At 45.4% G+C, this 18,708-nt stretch overlaps 1 pseudogene; it reads right to left on the reverse strand.

Annotated features, from left to right (window-relative positions):
• Positions 1 to 4,310: 4,310 nt before the first annotated feature.
• LOC136454203 (putative transcription factor bHLH041) lies at positions 4,311 to 6,931 on the reverse strand (annotated as a pseudogene).
• Between the last annotated feature and the right edge of the window lie 11,777 nt (positions 6,932 to 18,708).

Raw genomic sequence — 18,708 nt, forward strand, 5'->3', positions numbered from 1 at the left:
GGTAGAAAAGGATCTAGAAGTGATGCTTACTTGGGAGGAGTGTGACGAGAAGGAAGGCCCCAAAGGAGAGGCTGCTAAAGGCGAAGAAGAAGAGGATGATGAGTTAGAAGAGGGATATGAAAGTCCCAAGGATCCTTTCCCACTTGAAGCAAGAAGAAGGCCAACGGAGGAAGATTTGGACAAGGATTTTGACCCGAACGAGGAGGTAGGGAAGAAGCTTTAGCTTGTAAATTTTGCTAAAGCTTTGGTTGTGTTACCTCTGCTAACACTTTGACCTGTCCTATATATAGGTCCCTCCTGAAACTCAGAAAAGACGATGTCGACGTCCGTGACATCTCGCTGGACAAGACAGAGTAGAGGAAAGGAGAGCAGAGGCAACCACAGAGATGGATCACGATGCCTCTGCTCCACAAACTTAAGACACAACCACGACTACCAAGCCTAAGAGGAAACAAGGGGATAGAAAAGGAAATCTATATCCAGATAAGGCTTGCTATGTGATAACGGAGGTCGGGCCAGCAGAGGAGATCCTTGAGCCGAAGGAATTAAGAGGATGATTTCGTAATGTGATCGGGGCCCTAGTAAGAGATAAACGGAACCCAGCAATCCCTAACTAGAAAGAGGTACCAGAGAACATAAAGAATGCACTATGGGATAGGCAGCTGAAGGTCAATTTTAGATTTCCGAAGGGTAAGCACGAATTGGTAAAAAAAATGCTATTAGGATGATGGGAGAGTCATTCTGACGTTGGAGGTCGGAGCTCAACATGAAGTATATCCAAAAGGGGTTAACTCCCTTCAATGAGTTTGGCAAAATAACTCCTAGTCAATGGGAGGAGCTCATGGCTCAGAAGACTTCACCAGAGGCATTGGAGCTCAGTGCCCGTAACACCGAGCTAGCGAAGAGGAACAAACACCACCATCATCTAGGCCTCAGTGGCTACTATGCCAAGGAAGAGTAGTTTAGGAAGATGGATGAAGAGGCCGTAGCTGCTAGGAATATCGATGTGATGAACTTGAAGGTATGCTCAAGGAACTAGATATATGCGAGGAGTATAGAACCATCCAGCAGTAATCTTAAGTTTGATAAGCCAGAGACTCAAGAGGCAGTATCAAGGATACTGAAATATGCTGAAGACAAAGAGACGGGCTCATTCAATCCTTCCAGAGAGAGGGACTAGCTTAGCCTTGGCTTGGGAAACAAGGAGCACACAGGCCACACCAGGGGGCTAGGGAAAAGGATGACCTGGAAGCAAGGATTCAAAGAGGACAGGCACATGTACAAGAAACATGGCTAAGATCGAGAGACTAGTCTTGAGCTCCAAGTAAAGGCTCTAGTTGCGAAGGGCGCTGGAGGAGCAAGGACTGTCTATGGAGCCACGGATATTAGTGACGCCGCCGGGAGAACTGGCATTAGTTGGCAGCCCTCCAAAAGTTCCTAGCAGCCAAGGTTCCACTGCAGCCACAACCTAGTCGATCGCATACGGGAACCAACTAGTTGCACCTTGGTGTTTCTCAGCGGCCGGTAGAACACTGTGATGGAGGTGGCAACGGGTGTGGCACATCCTCCTGGTGGCTTACACCACAATAATAAGATACTGCCAGACTACACTAGGGTCGAGGTGCATACAGTGAAGCCCAAGTTCATGCAGTGGAGGATAGACTACGCAACTCTCAAGGGGCTGGTGTTACTCAGAGACGTTATGGGACAGTTCATCCTTTGGCACAAATGGACATTATATTGACTGCTTCTTCGCCGCCTCCCCCTCTCCCAAATTTGGAGCAAGTTGTTGAGGCCAGAGAGATATTTTCACTGTCTCGTGACCCCTACATTCCTAAGATGCCACATTCTTCCCCGCCTCCTATCGAGTATGTGCCTGATGAGATGCCACAACCTTCTCTAGCTCGTACCGAGCAAGTGCATCATGAGATGCCACAGTCTTCTCAACAAGCACAACCGATACATGAACAACGAGTGCCTCCTGAAGAAGGTGATGCACAAGAAGATGAGGACGTGCCTAAATGGGAACTCTGAAAGAAGATTCCAATCAACATAAGGCTAGTTTATGTTCTGATCAAAGACGTCTCATCGGTGTCCAAGTGGTATTCCCATGACCAGTTCAAGCCCGAGAACCAAGTTAAAAAAGTCCCATCACGGGGTTCTGAGGAGGGCGTCAGTAGCAAACTCCACCAAATTGCAAAGCAGTATCCAAATGTTGATGCCATCGAATGGTCAAAGGATTGCCCAAAAACATATGAAACAGGCAAGCCCTTCCTACCAACCGGGACATCCAGCGCCTACCACTTGGAATGAGAAGGTTCCATGATTGGTACTTGCGTGTTCTCCCAACGAGCATAGATATCATACAAGCATGCTTTCCCACCGGCACATTGGAAGCCCAGCTAGGAAAATTGTCTTTGACTTCAATGACATGCACACATGCTTTCACCTAGGAGAAATGGAGGTGAATCTAATTCGCATGTGGTGCTTGTAAGTCCTTGTCCTCCTGATATGATATGAATGTAATCTTTGAAATTTTGTTGTAACTAACACATGTCGTGATTTGTAGAATGCAAGTGCACATTGTCAAACAAATGCCAAGTGTGAAAGCTGGGTATGTAGACCCTCAAGCTATAGCCCAAACAAATTTTAATTACGCTAAATGGTGGACACTGGATGCCAAAGAGCTAGCAGCTGCAAAGACTCTTTCGGGAGAAAGAGCGCATCCATAGTGTGAAGCTAAGGGAAGAGTCCCTTAAGGTTGCGGCATACATTGCCTTGGCTTTCAAAAATCTCCAACACCACTCTACTATATGGCTACTATACAACTTCGAGTAAGCTCAACTCTATACTTAAAGCTTTGTTCGATATATTTTATTCGATGCAAAAGGGCTTATCTAGTTCTATGATTAAATCCATGCAGCAACCACTGGATTTGTATAGCCGTCGATGTCGGGAGGAGCATGGCATGGGTCTTTGATTCATTAGATAAGGACACGGTGACATACAAAGACTTCATATCGATTCTCAAGACGTATACATATCGACAATCCTCATTAGCTTATATGTTTGTATACATACTTGTAACGTTCACTTTTGGATACTAACAAGTTGTATTTGCTAAAATAATTCGAACAGGGCATTTAGGTTCTATGTCACTAATCATCATGAAAGGTATGATCCAGCAAGGAAGAAAAAACTGGCTATAAAAACACTATGTGCGGTAAGTGTAACTTACTTCTTCAGTACTCTGTTACATGGCTGTCAAAAACATTACTTAACATTTTCATATGCAAAACACACAGTGCCCCAAGCAGAAGCCTGGGAGTGTACATTGTGGATACTATATATGTTCTATAATGGGTAACACCGGTGCCTACAGGAGACACCCCTTAAGGATAAGTTTGAACCTCTTCACCCGTAGTATAAAAACTTCGTAAATGGTATGAAATACTAAACCGAAACTTGTTTTCTTGTAGTGGAGAGAAGAGAAAGGAATGAAAAGAGACCCATATAAGGATGACCAACTCTTAGAGCTCGTTGGCGACCTTTGCAACTTCATATTAGACCAGATTGTACACGTCAGAGGCGCCTACCATGACCGAGAGTCTGAGTTAGGTACAAATCCTCAGTACCAACACCTTCGTGAGACTGAAAGGCTAGCTTTAGGACATTGATAACAATGTGTATGGAATTTATATATTTAATGATGGATTGTATATATTCTTGTGAATTGGACTTGTAATTGTAGTTTATAGAATACTCTTATGCTTTTAGTCGCGGTCGCGGGGTGTTCGGCAACGCGAACGCTGGTCACGGGGCGTTTGGAAACGCGAACGCGGGTCGAAACGTTGGTCGCGGGGCGTTCGGCAACGCGAACGCGGTTCGGAACGTTGGTCGTGGGACGTTCGGCGACGCGATTTTGAATTGTAAATTTGATTTTTTTTGCGGAAAAACGTACTGTAGGGGCAGTTCTAGATTGAACCGCCCCTACAAATACCTGTTTATAGGGGCGGCTGATACTACAGCCGCCCCTACAAATTGATTTGTAGGGGCGACTGGTAATACGAGCCGCCCCTACAAATCGATTTGTAGGGGCGGCTGGAAACACCAGCCGCCCCTACAAATACATGATTTGTAGAGACCCTTGCGTAGGGGCGGCTGGGCAAATCGCCCCTACAAATGGTCTACAACCGCCCCTAGAAATGCTTTTTGACGTAGTGGTTCCTTCTCGGTTAGCGGCGGCGTGTGTGTCCCCCTGCACTGCACCTGCACGCACGAACGGCGTGTGCTACCGGCCGGATTGCTAATTATTGGCTGATGATGAGTTGAGAAGCCTCGCCGAAGCCGCAGCTGGCGGTGGTGGCCGCCGCGGGTGGCAGTGGCTTCGTCATCGTCAGCGCGTCGGCGACGACCTTCGCCACGGCGTCCTTGACCGGCTGCTCCTCCCGGTCGGTTCCCGGGGACTGCGACACTAGCGACAGCGACAAGAGAGAGAGACACCGTTAGTCTTTTCACCAAGGTGCTGTTTAGTTGCACTTCATTTTGCAACATTTTTTAAGATTCCCCGTCACATCGAATCTTTGAATGCATGCATGAAGCATTAAATATAAATAAAAAATAAAACTAATTACACAGTTTAGACGAAATTCACGAGACGAATCTTTTAAACCTAATTAGACTATGATTAGACACTAGTTACTAAATAACAACGAAAGTGCTACAGTATCATTTCCTAAAATTTTTCGCGAACTAAACGAGGCCTAAGTACACAGTAGTGTCACACAGGAGAACGACATTAATAGCTTTTCACGATCACAGGTAGTGTCGCTGTCAGAATTCAGATACGCCGCCGGCGCCATGCAGTTAGTCAGTCAGTAATTTCTTATCAACCTGGTGCACGACAACTCCTACCTTCTTGCTGTACTACTACTGCGTACCTAGCTAGCCATAGTTTTCTACCTTAAGTCTTCTTCATTTTCACACGTTGCCTTGCATACATGCATGGTTTACTTTGGTACATAGCAGATACTAAATAATCTTCCTGATAAATATAGTAGTGTAATATATATATATAAGTCGACTTTCGCATGCATTGCTAGCTTATATAAGTCGACTTTCGCATGCATTGCTAGCTTGTAGTTCGTTCTTCATCTACCACATCCAAATGAAAATGTTATAATTCATCCACTGTTAACAACTGTAATAACTAACCTAGTACTAGCATGTATGTCAGACTTAATCATCCATCGTCAATTAATGATGCATGCATGACTTAAGACGATCGATCATCATGTCATGTGAGACAGGTATTAGATAGTGGAGTATACCTTGATTTGCATCGTCGGGACAACAGCTCGTGGAGAGGCGTTCTTCACTCCGGTAGCAAGCCCAGCGCCGCCGCCGCTGGTGCTCATTGCCACCAGGCTGACGCCATCCCCGATCTGCTCTTTCAGGCACTGCAGTGTCCGGACCACCACGTCCGTCATGTTAATTAGGCGACGACGCTGGCCACGGCGACCTCACCGCTATCTTCAGCGTGCAGAGTTCTTCGTTCGCCGCCCTGGTTATCTCGACCTGCACCTTTGTCGTCTCGCCGGAGTCATGGTCGTCGCCGCCACTGCTGCCGTCCTTGCGGCGGCCGTCCCGGCGGGTCAGCCGCGACTCGAGCGACTTGTTCTTCTCCTCGAGCTCGGCCACCTTGGCCTCCAGCAACCTCACGTACTCCCTTGCCCTGATCAGTATCGACGTCTTGTCCTTCTGCTTGTCGTACTGCGAAGATAGACGGAGCAAATGAAACTCGTTCGTCAGAAGCAGCTCATGCATGCATGTATGATCAGACACACAGACATGACATATACACACACGATCGTATACGTACTTTGGAACCAGGCGGAAGGACGGCCTTGAGGGCGTGGAAGCTATCGTTGAGCTGCTCTCGCCGCTTGCGCTCCGAGAACATGTGCTGCAGCTGGTTCACCGACGGCGGCTGCACGGCCTCGGCAGCCGCCGCCGCCGCCGCCTGGTAGTAGTACTGTTGCTGGCTGTACCTCGCCTCCACGTGCATCTTGGACAGCACCGACATGGCCGTCTTGAACATCCTCTGCCCACACGCACCAAGCATCGGCGGCCTCTTCGGCCCAAGGTGGCGCGCGTAGTGCTTGAACGCACCAGTGGTTTTGGCCGGCGACTCCGGCGCGTGAAGGTTGGTGTACTGGTGGTCGTAAGATGGCACCACGGGTGGTGGTGGTGGTAGTAGTGGCACGTGCGACGAGACCTCCGGGTACTGCTGGTTGCAGCCGCGGGCCGCTGCCGGCGCGGCAAGGATGTGGTGCGCCGAGGAGCTCTCGGGGCTGCAGGAGAGGGAGTTAGAGGCAGGCAGAGAGAGCGAGGAGGAGGACGACGAAGGGAAGCTGTAGGTGCCGGCGTGGTGGTGCGGGTCGTCGAGGAGGCGTTCCACGATAGGATCGTGCATGCCGATGGTGGTGGCACCGTCGTTGGAAGACATGTAGACTGCTGCTTCGTCGTCCATGTTCATGCGCATGCTGATCTGCATGTTGATCGATAAGCAGTTAAGAACCTTCATTTATGTGTCTGCCTGAATCTCTGTATGAAGTTTGCAGTGTGATTTCATGATTAAATTTGTCGCTAGCTTGCCTGGTTGAGGTGGTGCTGAATCTGCGAGCTGATGAGAAACTGCTGCTGCTCGCCCTCCATGAACTGCAGGTCTGCAGGGCTGCAGCTGTGTGCATGCGTGCGTGCAGAATGATCAGTCAGATCAGCAAGTTACCAGAAACATGCTAAGAGCAAGAGCACTCAAGTACCTTGAGCCAAGAAAACCATACCTGCTGGCACCGTAGCCGCACATGAAGCCGTCGCCGGCGTTGGTGGTGGCGTAGCCATGGAGCCAGCTGCCGCTATCCATGTCCATGCTACCTGTCTCAGCTAGCTGGGCATCGCTGCTTCTTTAACAAGCCGGCCAGCTGTTATTAGTTACTTGCTTGTTCTACGAATGAAGAAGCCGATTAAGTTCATACGAGACGATCTAGTCGACTACTATAGTAGTAGTAGTACTAGCAGCTATACCAAAGCTGTAGAGTGAGATGATGGATATATGGAGGGCCCGTGGTCTGGATGCGTATATATATAGATTATATAGATGGAGATAGCTTGCTAGCTAAGCTTAGCTGTTTCGAGTGAAGAAAAACTGGTGGTGGAGTCACGGCCGGGGAGCGAACCGGATGAGTTACGGTCAATTTGGTTTGGCTGCGTAGCGAGAAAGAAAATGGCCAACCGGTGGAAAAGAGAGGGACAGAGAATATATGGGCTTACCTAGCTAAAAGATACCGTGTATATCTTACCAAACTAAGCTTTATTCTTCTTTACAACGAGCCTCTCTTGGATCCATCCGTGGCGATGGATCGCATGATATCCAGTTTGCACCTGTTCTAAATCAATCACTTTTTAATCATCTCATCATATCTTTTCTCATCTCATCTTATATCAACTTGTATCCAACAGTACCATTATTTCATTGATTAATCTACGATGCAGGGCAGAGGATCGAGTCTCCATAACCGAAGAGCACGACAATTCGAATCGATTAGGCCCAGCTGGGGTTTTCTTACCACAGGACATATGTAGATCCTAGACCTACATATAGCAACCTTCACTCGGATCCTCCAAACTATGAATGGGTCCAGCATTACCCGAGAGCACAGTACTCCACCTCCCTACGCCATTCGACGATGGATTCACAGGATGTGTACACCTCTCACCATCTCTCCACTCCTAGTGCGCGGTTGGCCTTTCATATAATGGAATGTATTGTTTATAGTTGGGGTATTAGGCTTACCGGAGTATGTTATACAAGTATGCTATATTGTTTATCCCTACTTAAAGATCCGCATAAACCTTAGAAGTAGGAGAAAACAAAAGAAGACAAAACTTTGCTTTGCCTTACTGAGTGATTTGAGAGTGCCATTTGAGGAGTATAAACTGAACTATGCTTTTCTTAAGAAAAACTCTCAAAACTCCAAGTGCTATGATGTGAAATTGGGAAGATGACTTTGTTTCGAGAACTGTTTCACTTTTCAACGACCTAAGGAAACATGTTAGCTAATGCCACATATCCCACTTGTGTAAAGAATGTGTTGGAATAACTTTCATGTATAGTTGTATATCATGGGATATTATGTTAATGATTACTTTTATCTCTAACTTTGCTCGAGGACGAGCAAAGGGATAAGTGTGGGGGAGTTTGTTGGCGGTCCTTAACTCACATTTTTAACCACCAACATTCGCATAAAATCCACTAAAATAAGCACTAAACTTAGTGATAGGGTTTATAACTAACGAATTCCATGAGTTTTGATGATTTACCATTTGCAGGAGGGCAACTGTGGAAAAACACATAAAAGGTTAAGAATGTGCAAAGAAATAAAGCATAGACACCATTCTACACAAGCCCAAAGAATGAGGCCCATTACCGAACAAATCAGGGCGCAGACAAAGGGGGGTATAAGGCCAAACCCAAACCAAATCATGGTGTCTTCACGGAACACCGCCGTGGCCCAAGTTAGGAAGCCCAAAGGAGCACGCTCATCAAAGATTGGCTGCTTCGGAGCCGATAAGGGTGCGGCCGCACCTACACCCCAATCTGGCCCGTTTGGCCCCAACTTTGGTCGGTTGAAAGATACCGCCTTGCCCATGTCGCTGTTGAAAGCATCTAGGCCCCTAGTTGGGTTTCGATGATTAATGACAATACGTGATTACTGTGACTAACGTGTGTTTTGCAGAGGCAATTAAGTTAGGTCACGGTAATAGAGATCGATTGGGCAATCATGATGGTCATGCCCCTACGATGGAAATCGTTTCGGTTTTTAAAGGATGGACGATAAGGTTAAGGATGGACTAGTTCTAAGTGTCAATTGGAGTTGGAGAGACACTTAGAGTAGTTTAGGACTTTGTTTTTCCTTTGGCCGTACTATTAAGGGGGGTATGGATGGGTAGCTTGACCTAGGTGAGTCTAGTGAGTTAGGTGTGGTGCACACTTGTTGAAACTAGCACTAGGTAGCTCCAAAACAGCCCTTAGATCCAATGGAGCAAACTTCATTCACATATGATCGAGAGTTGAAAGTGAATGGAGGGTCAAATACTAACCGGACGCTAGTTCCGGGTTGACCGGACGCTGGCGCAGAGTTCGGTCAGTTCATTTGACCAAGGTGAAATCGTCTGGTGTGACCAGACACTGAGAGGTGAAGTGACCGGACGCTGAGGACCAGCGTTCGGTCAACTCTAGTAAGGTTCTAGAGAGGGAAATCACGACCGGACGCGTTCGGTCAGTGCTGACCGGACGTTGTCCAGCGTCCGGTCACACTGTAATCACTGGAGTTCAGGGTATACTGATCGAAGCATCCGGTCAACATGACCGGAGTGTCCGGTCACCCCGCAGAGGCACATAACGGTTCGTTTTTCAGTTGGTGTTATAAATACAACCTCCACTCGTGTGTGGGGGTACTTTTGCTCACTCCAACAGCTAAGAAACACCTTAGAAAGTGCCAAGAAGAGTAAGGTCCTAGTGAGATGATTGAGATTTGAGAATCCCAAATAGAGCCCTCATTATTGAGATCAAGAGTAGCAAAGTGTGCATCCACCCTTCTCATTAGGCTTGTCGTGGTCAAGTGAGAGTTCGTGCTTGTTACTCTTGGTCATCGCCATCACCTAGATGGCTTGGTGGTGATTGGGAGCTTGATGATCATCCAGAGAGCTTGTGGATGACCCAACTCAAATTGTGAGCAGTTGTGGGTGATTCACCGCGACGGAGTGTCAAAGAATCAACCCATAGAGAGCACTTGATCCTTGCGCGGATCAAGGGGGAGCTACACCCTTGCGCAGATGCTCCAACGAGGACTAGTGGGGAGTGGCGACTCTCCGATACCTCGGCAAAACATCACCGCGTTTCTCCTTCTCTATTTACTTTGAGCACTTATTTTGAGCATTTATATTGAGCAATTCAATACTTGCCTTTGCATTCATAGAATTGCCATGCTAGAGTAGGATTGGAACTTAGGTTGCAAGTCTTTTGTACGGTAGAACATTTAGAAACACCTTCTAGGCACAAGGGGTTAATTGGGCTAACCGTCGGATTTAATTATTGCAAAGAAATTTAGAATTAGCCCAATTCACCTCCTCTTGGGCACCTTGATCCTTTCAATTGGTATCAGAGCTAGGTTCTCACATATTTAGGCTTAACCGCCTAGTGAAAGATGTCTCACGGGGATGGACCTCCTCCTATCTTTGAGGGGGATGATTTTCCATATTGGAAAATTCGCATGGAGGCGTATCTAGAAGCTCTAGATGTTGGAATTCTTATAGCCCGCCTCACAAGGTTTCCCAAAACCTCGAGATGCCACGCACCCACAAGGCGATGAGTTGAACTATGAAAAATAGAATGCAAAGGCTAGAAACACCATATTTAGAGGTCTTTGTAAAGATGTGTTCAACCAGGTGAGGAACCACAAAGACGCCCATGCACTACAGTTGGACATTTGTGCGCTCCATGAGGGAACAAAGAGTGAGCATGAGGAACGCTATCATCTTGTCATGAAAAAGCTCAACTCTTTTGAAATGCTTCCTAAAGAATGTGCTAATGAAATGTATTCACGTTTGAATGTTCTTGTAGAGGAAGTCAATGGGCTTGCGCTTACTCAAATGCAACCATCTGATGTTGTAAGAAAGATTTTGAGTGTCCTCCCCATTGATAAATATGGGCATATTGTGACCGTGCTACATCAAGGTGATCTTTCCACCGCTACACCAACACAAATATTGGGAAAGATCAATGCTCATAAGATGTACATGCACATCACATCTCAAGATGGCTCATCCTCTACAAAGAAGAAAGAAAAAGACTTAGCATTCAAGGCTAGCCAAGAGAAGGGCAAAGCAAGACTTAAGTATGAGAGCTCAAGTGATGATGAAGTTGATGAAGAAAGTCTTGCTCTCATGGTGAAGAAAACCGCCAAGATGCTAAAGAAGCTCAATAAGAGTGGCATCAAGTTCGATGGCAAGAAGAAGAAGTTCTTCATAAGCTCTAGAAGGAAGCCAATCTCTGAGATGGATTGCTACAATTATGGAGAACTTGGTCATCTAGCTCACCAATGCACAAAGCCTAAGAAAGACAAGTTCAAGAACAAGAATAAGGGCAAGAAAGATGACTCAAGCAATGAAGATGAAGATCAGAAGAAAAAGAACAAGACATACAAGAAGAGAGATGGCAAGAAGAAGGACTTCCACAAGAAGAAGAAGAGTGGAAAGGCTTATATCGTCGGTGATTGGCTCACGGATATTGATTCATCTAGTGGATCATCTGATGATGATAGTGACAACGAGAAGGTGGCCGCCATTGTTATTGACTCATCATCTTCACCGCCACCACCGCCATCATCCTCTACACACCTATGCCTTATGGCCAAGGGTGAACGCAAGGTATCAAATGATGATGATAGTAGTGGTGATGAATATGCTAGTAATGATGATAGCAATAGTGATGATGATGAATATGAGTCACCTACTTATGATGATCTTACTAGATTGCTTAAACAATACACTAAGATCATTATAAAGTCTAGAGCTAAGAATGAAAAGCTAGAAGCTAAGAATGATTCACTTTTAGCAAAATGTGATATAGCGGAAAAGGCTAGTGTTGAGCTTAGAGAAGCAAATGATGCTATGTCATATAAACTCAAGGAGTTCAAATCTTCTAAGAAAGAGCTTAAAGATAAACATGATAAACTTGAGTGGGTGCACAAAGAGCTCATCCCTAGCCATAACAAGCTAAAAGATGAATATACTACTCTCAAGATTAATCATGACAATCTTGTTATCGCTCAAGAATTTTTACCTAATGAGCCACATGATGCTACTAACAATGTTGTTAAGATTGATATAGCTACATCATGTGATGATTTAATTGATGAGAGCATTGAGCAAGGATCTAGTGGCAAAGGCAAGCAAGTGGTTGAGTGCAATGACTATGATGAGTATGTCAAGCACAAGCATGACAATGAAAAGCTCAAGAAAGAGTTTGAAGAGTTCAAAATCAATAACACCATTGTGCTAGAAACTCTTGATCATGATGGTGACTTAATTCTTGAGAATGAGAAGCTAAAATAAGAAAACAAAAAACTCAAGGAAGAGAGAAACAATGTTGGACTCAAGGAAGATAAAAGTAGTAATGCACTCAAGGAAGAGAACAAGAAGCTCAAGTTGGAAAAAGAGCATCTTAAGATTGGATTGAGCAAGTTCACAAGAGGCAAGCATCTTCAAAGTGAACTACTAATGAACACCATCATGAAGATGGATAGAAGTGGCATTGGATATGTGGCAAATGTAGAGAAGAAGAAGGCTCAAGCTCAACAACAACAATCAAAGCCGAAGCTAAAGCCAAAAAGATGCTTTGAGTGTGGACAAGAAGGTCACTTTGCTCATGAGTGCCAAACTCCACCACCACAACCCTTGCCCAAGCATGCTAGACCCTTTGCCTTTAATGCTCACTACATGCTTAGAAATGATTCTAGTGGAAAGATGAAAGTGATGTTCTTAGGACCTCCAAATAAGAATAGGCCTAAGAAAATTTGGGTTGCAAAGTTACTTGTTGAGAAGGTGAAGGGCCCTCAATAAATTTGGGTTCCTAAAGCTTGATCTCTTATGTGTAGGTGAACTACAAGACCGGTGGAAGTCATTGGGTTATTGATAGTAGTTGCACACAACATATGACCGGTGATCCTTGTATGTTCACCTCACTAGATGAAGTAGATGGACAAGAAAGAATCATATTTGGAGATAACTCAAAGGGCAAGGTTAAAGGATTTGGCAAAGTGGCAATATTAAATGATCATTCTATCTCAAATGTGCTACATGTTGCTTCATTGAGCTTCAACTTGCTATCCGTTGGACAATTGTGTGATCTTGGCTTCCAATACTTGTTTACCGAGAAGGAAGTTGTTGTATCTAAGAAGGATGATGATCAAGTGATATTCAAAGGATTTAGATACAACAACCTATATCTAGTGGACTTCACCTCTGAAGATGCAAACTTAAAGACTTGTCTATTCACCAAAACACCACTTGGGTGGCTATGGCATAGAAGACTTGCTCATGTTGGGATAAGCTCACTCAAGAAGCTAATGAAGAATGATTTGATGAGAGGGTTGAAGGATGTAAAGTTTGAGAAGGACAAGCTTTGTAGTGCATGTCAAGCCAGCAAGCAAGTTGCAAATACTCATCCAACCAAAGCTTTCATGTCAACCACAAGAGTGCTAGAACTCTTTCACATGGATTTATTTGGACCAACAACATACAAGAGTTTGGGAGGAATTCTTTATTGTCTTGTGATTGTTGATGACAATTCAAGGTATACATGGGTATTCTTCCTACATGACAAATCTGAAGTTGTATCTTGCTTCAAGAAGTTTACCAAGAGAGCACAAAATAAATTTGAAGTGAAGCTCAAAAAGATTAGAAGTGACAATAGTAAAGAATTTGACAACACAAACATAGAAGCCTATTGTGATGAAGTTGGAATCAAACATGAGGTCTCCGCAACATATACTCCTCAACAAAATGGTGTCGTTGAGAGGAAGAACCAAACATTGACCACTCTTGCAAGAACAATGTTTGATGAGTACAACACCCCCGAAGCTCTATGGGCGGAAGCAATCAACACCACATGGTATGCATCCAACCACCTATTCCTTCAAAAGTTCCTTGGCAAGACACCTTATGAGTTGCTCAATGGGAAGAAGCCGGACGTCTCCTTCTTTAGGGTATTTGGTTGCAAATGCTACATCTATAAGAAGTGGCAACACCTAGGGAAGTTCCAAAGATATTGTGATATTGGTTTTCTTGTTGGTTACTCACCAAAGTCTAAAGCATATAGAGTATTTAATCATGCCACCGGCTTAGTTGAAGAAACATATGATATAGAATTTGATGAATCTAATGGCTCCCAAGGAGCACATGAGAATCTTGATGATGTAGTTGATGAACCATTGAGGGAGGCTATGAAGAACATTCCGATTGGAGACATCAAGCCTAAAGATGAAGAAGATGATGTACAAGTGATTGATCCACCCTCTTCATCAGGTGTGCCACAAGATGGTGAAAAGATGGGAGAGTAGAAAATAAAGACACTCATGTCTCCCATGAGCAAATGGTGGTACAAGCACAAGATGTTGATGCTCCACAACCTCCTCCTCAAGTGGTCAATAGAAGAAATACACCTCTACTTCAAGATCATCCATAAGATCTCATTATAGGGAGTCCATCAAAGGGTGTAATGACTCACTCATAAAAACTTGCTTCATTTATTGCTCATCACTCTTTTGTCTCTTGCTTTGAGCCTACTAAGGTTGAAGAAGCTCTTCAAGACCCGGATTGGATAAATGCCATGCATGAAGAGTTGAACAACTTCACCCGCAATGAAGTGTGGACTCTTGAAGAGCGGCCAAAAGGTGCAAGAGTCATTAGAACCAAGTGGGTGTTCTGAAACAAGCAAGATGATCAAGGTGTTGTTGTGAGGAACAAGGCAAGACTAGTTGCAAAGGGGTTCTCTCAAGTTGAAGGTTTGGATTTTGGAGAGATCTTTGCACTGGTTGCAAGATTAGAACCCATTCGTATCCTCCTTGCATATGCATCACATCATGAAATGAAATTATATCAAATGGATGTGAAAAGTGCATTTTTAAATGGCTTTATTAATGAACTAGTCTATGTTGATCAACCTCCCGGGTTTAAAGACCCTAGATATCCTAATCATGTATATATGTTGTCCAAGACATTATATGGGCTTAAGCAAGCCCCAAGAGCTTGGTATGAGCGCCTTTGGGACTTCCTCATTGAGAAGGGCTTCACTATTGGGAAGGTCAACACCACGCTATTTACCAAGAAGCTTAATGGGCCTATCTTCATTTGTCAAGTGTATGTTGATGATATCATCTTTGGATCATCAAATGAAGATTCTTGCAAAGAATTTGGTGAATTGATGTCGAAAGAGTTCGAGATGTCAATGATTGGTGAGCTTACATTCTTTCTTGGTTTTTAAGTCAAGCAAATGAGAGAAGGGATTTTCATCTCTCAAGAGAAATATACAAATGATCTTCTCAGAAGATTCAAGATGGATGAATGTAAGCCAATCAAGACACCAATGCCAACTAATGGACATCTCGACCTAGATGAGGGAGGTAACACGGTTGATCAAACTCTCTACCACTCTATGATTGTAGCTTGTTATATTTAACTGCATCTAGGCCCAACATCATGTTTAGTGTGTGTATGTGTGCTAGATTTCAAGCTAAGCCTAAGGAATCACATTTAATTGCCATAAAAAGAATCCTTAGGTATCTTAAGCACACACCAAGCATTGGCCTTTGGTATCCCAAAGGAGCTAGATTTGAATTAATTGGCTATTCCGATTCAGATTATGCCGGATGCAAAGTTGATAGAAAACGCACATCCAGAGGGTGCCATTTGCTTGGTAGATCACTTGTGTCTTGGTCCTCCAAGAAACAAAATAGTATGGCTTTGTCCACCGCTGAAGCAGAATACGTTGTCGCGGGTGCTTGTTGTGCACAAATACTTTATATGAAACAAACTTTGCTAGACTATGGTGTAGTTCTAAAAAAAGTACCTCTTTTGTGCGACAATAAAAGTGTGGTAAAACTTGCAAATAATCTGGTTCAACACTCTCACACCAAGCACATAGATATGTGCCATCACTTTCTTAGAGATCATGTGGCAAAGAATGATATATTCTTAGAAGGTGTAAGGACCGAGGATCAATTAGTGGATATCTTCACTAAACCGCTAGATGAGGCAACATTTTGTAGATTGCAGAATGAGCTCAATGTTCTTGATTTTAGCAACTTTACTAAAAGATGAGCTTGTGTTATCCCTTGCATTACATTGTAAAATACAACATGTTTAAATCTTTGGTAATGCATATAGGGCTTGTCTAACATAGTTAAGATAACCGCCGAAAAACGTGTGAAGAAGCTTAACCTTGGATAAAACTTGACAAGCAACTAGATTTACTTTCAAGTATTGTATTGCATATGCATGATTGTTGTTTGTCGTTTATCTTAATTTGCCCTCTTATTGCCTATTTTCTTAAAAAGATTTATAGCCTAAGGCAAAATATTTTTGAAAAAAATATGAGGGTTTAAGAGAGGTCACTCACATCAGTCCTAATTGGTCATTATTTGGATCTTATTGAAGTTGGGACTTGATTGGGAACAGGCAGCACGAAGGACTTTGAAGAATTGCTGGAAAAGGAGTGACCGGACGCTGCACCGGACTCTAAAGTCCAGCATCCGGTCAGTTCACAGGAGGTGAACTTGCTACGAAGGAGTGACCGGACGCCGAAACAGTGTTCTTCAAGCGTCCAATCAGAAGACGATCTAGCGTCCGGTCAAAAGAAGATGACATCGACAGGATCGATCGGACCCTGACTGTGTCCGGTCGGTGTCCACCGGACGCGTCCGGTCATGATTCTAGGGGTTTTGGACCTTACTGGAATCGACCGAATGCTGGGTGGCAGCGTCCGGTCGCTGCCACCGAAGCATTCGGTTAGTAGAAAACATGAGGCATCGGGTTTCTTTCTTTGTTTCCTTTTCTGATCCGCTGGGGGGCACCTTATTTAATCACCACACGCATGAACCTAAGCCCTATTCCGCCTCCATGCCGCGCCGACTTCACCGTCCCAAGCCGCCGCATTACGCCCCAGCCTCCGAGCTCTCCTCTGCCACCGTAGTCCCACGCCATGCTCCACGCTCCCAAGCGCCACCACGCTCGCACCTCTCTGCACCTGCACCAGCGCCGCCCTAGCACCTCCCTGCTGCACCGCATGCCACCACGCTATTCTCTCCCGCGCCGCCACTCGTGCCTCCCCAGCCCAACTACTCTAGTGCCGCCGTGCCCTGGCACTCAAGCCTCTGTGCCAACAAGAGCCACCACCAGTGCCACACCAAAGCTTCGTCGGAGTTCCAGACGTCGATTCACTGCTCACCACGTACCCTAACCCTAGCTAATTCAGTGGTTCCCCGCGTGTCGCTTCTCTTCTCCCCTCGAGTCGCCGATTCGTCAGGTAGCAAGCCTTCGTTTCAATTTCGTACCTAAATTGCTTGCTTCCTAGGGGTTCGTATCTATTAGATATATTGTATTTATTTGTATATCATATCTATTCTATCGTGCAGCGAGTCGGTGGCAGTTGTCAGTAGTTTTTAGTCAACTCGGAGCCAAGATCGTGAGTATGGATCAAGGCCAAGCCTCAAAAGTGACAGTTGATCTTTGTCAACGGCAGTTGATTCTTCTTAGATCCATCAGATGGCTTGTACAAAGAATGTCGGAGGTGGTCCCGGTGATGAGGATTCGAGGCCCCCGCCTCGCCAGCCTACAGATTCAAAAGGCAAGGCGACAAAGAAGATGGCAGTAAGGAAGCGTAAGTATCTAGATGCAGAGATAGCAAGAGCCGTCGCAGTTGCAGAGGCCGCAGAGCGTGCCGAGAGAGGAGGTGCTCACAGTAGAGTTCGAATCACTGATCATATTTCACCAGATGCGAGGGCTACACTTGAGGAAGTTGAGCGCCTTCATGGTGGTCCAGCTGGGACTCTCATGATTGATGGATGGCATCATGCTATTAATGAGGGTCAGCCTCAGGGGGAGTCACAGCAGTAGGCACCGCCAGTAGAGCAGACTCAAGAGGCACAACCAGCACAGCAGACCCAGGAGGGTGAGTAGGCTGAGCAGGCCGAGGAGATAGAGCCGGCACCTCAGTCATAGTTACGCCGCTCTGGTCGTACCTGTGCTCTAGTAACGCCGATGGCAGATACGCAGCGGAGGGGTTCTTATCCACCGCCTAGACCACAGGGTCCTTCTCTAGTGACCCATCTTAACCTGAGGGCTGCCACGGCCAAGCAGGTGTAGTAGCTGAGGTTCGTGGACTTTGAGGTGTGGTTTCCACCCAGGAGGGATGAGAGAGCATTAGAGGGCTTCTACACACCACTCTAGGATGATTTCTACAATGCATACCTTAACAGTGGTGCTGTATTCAGATCTCAGAGGGTGTGCCACATTGATTCTATAGTTGCAGCAGCTAGAGAGCACATTCGCCCCTACCTTGCATATCTGTCAGGGCTGACAGACTTGATTGGATGGACCGGATTATATGTTCTATCTTAGGTTCATCAGTTCTATGCTTCTCTCTAGATTGACCCGCACCATAACTTTATTCACTTTGGATTCAGAGGTAGAGATTACCGGCTGACGAGAACTATGGTCAGGGAGATGCTCAGGCTTCAGGAGCAGCCTGTCAGACTTCATGAGGTTTGCTATGGACAGACAGTGCCTCCTAGACGTCCACATGGTGGTATGGTGCCCCCTACAGACTTGGTTCACCACTGCTTCACCGAGCCCTTCAGCGAAGGGTCACACAGGAACCCTAGTGATCTTACTCCTACTGCTCGTGTGCTTGAGGCTATTATAAGGAGGACATTGTTACTGAGGATGGGGTATCATGAGGGTTTGACTTGCATACAGTTGTGGCTTATCAACTCTCTGATGCAGCAGACAGTTTTTGATATTTGGGATCTTATTCTATCATAGATGGAGGACACTATAGCTAAGGGCTTCAGAGGCCACAAGCAGCTA

Source organism: Miscanthus floridulus, chromosome 5, assembly GCF_019320115.1.
Source record: "Miscanthus floridulus cultivar M001 chromosome 5, ASM1932011v1, whole genome shotgun sequence".
NCBI classification, from domain to species: domain Eukaryota; kingdom Viridiplantae; phylum Streptophyta; class Magnoliopsida; order Poales; family Poaceae; genus Miscanthus; species Miscanthus floridulus.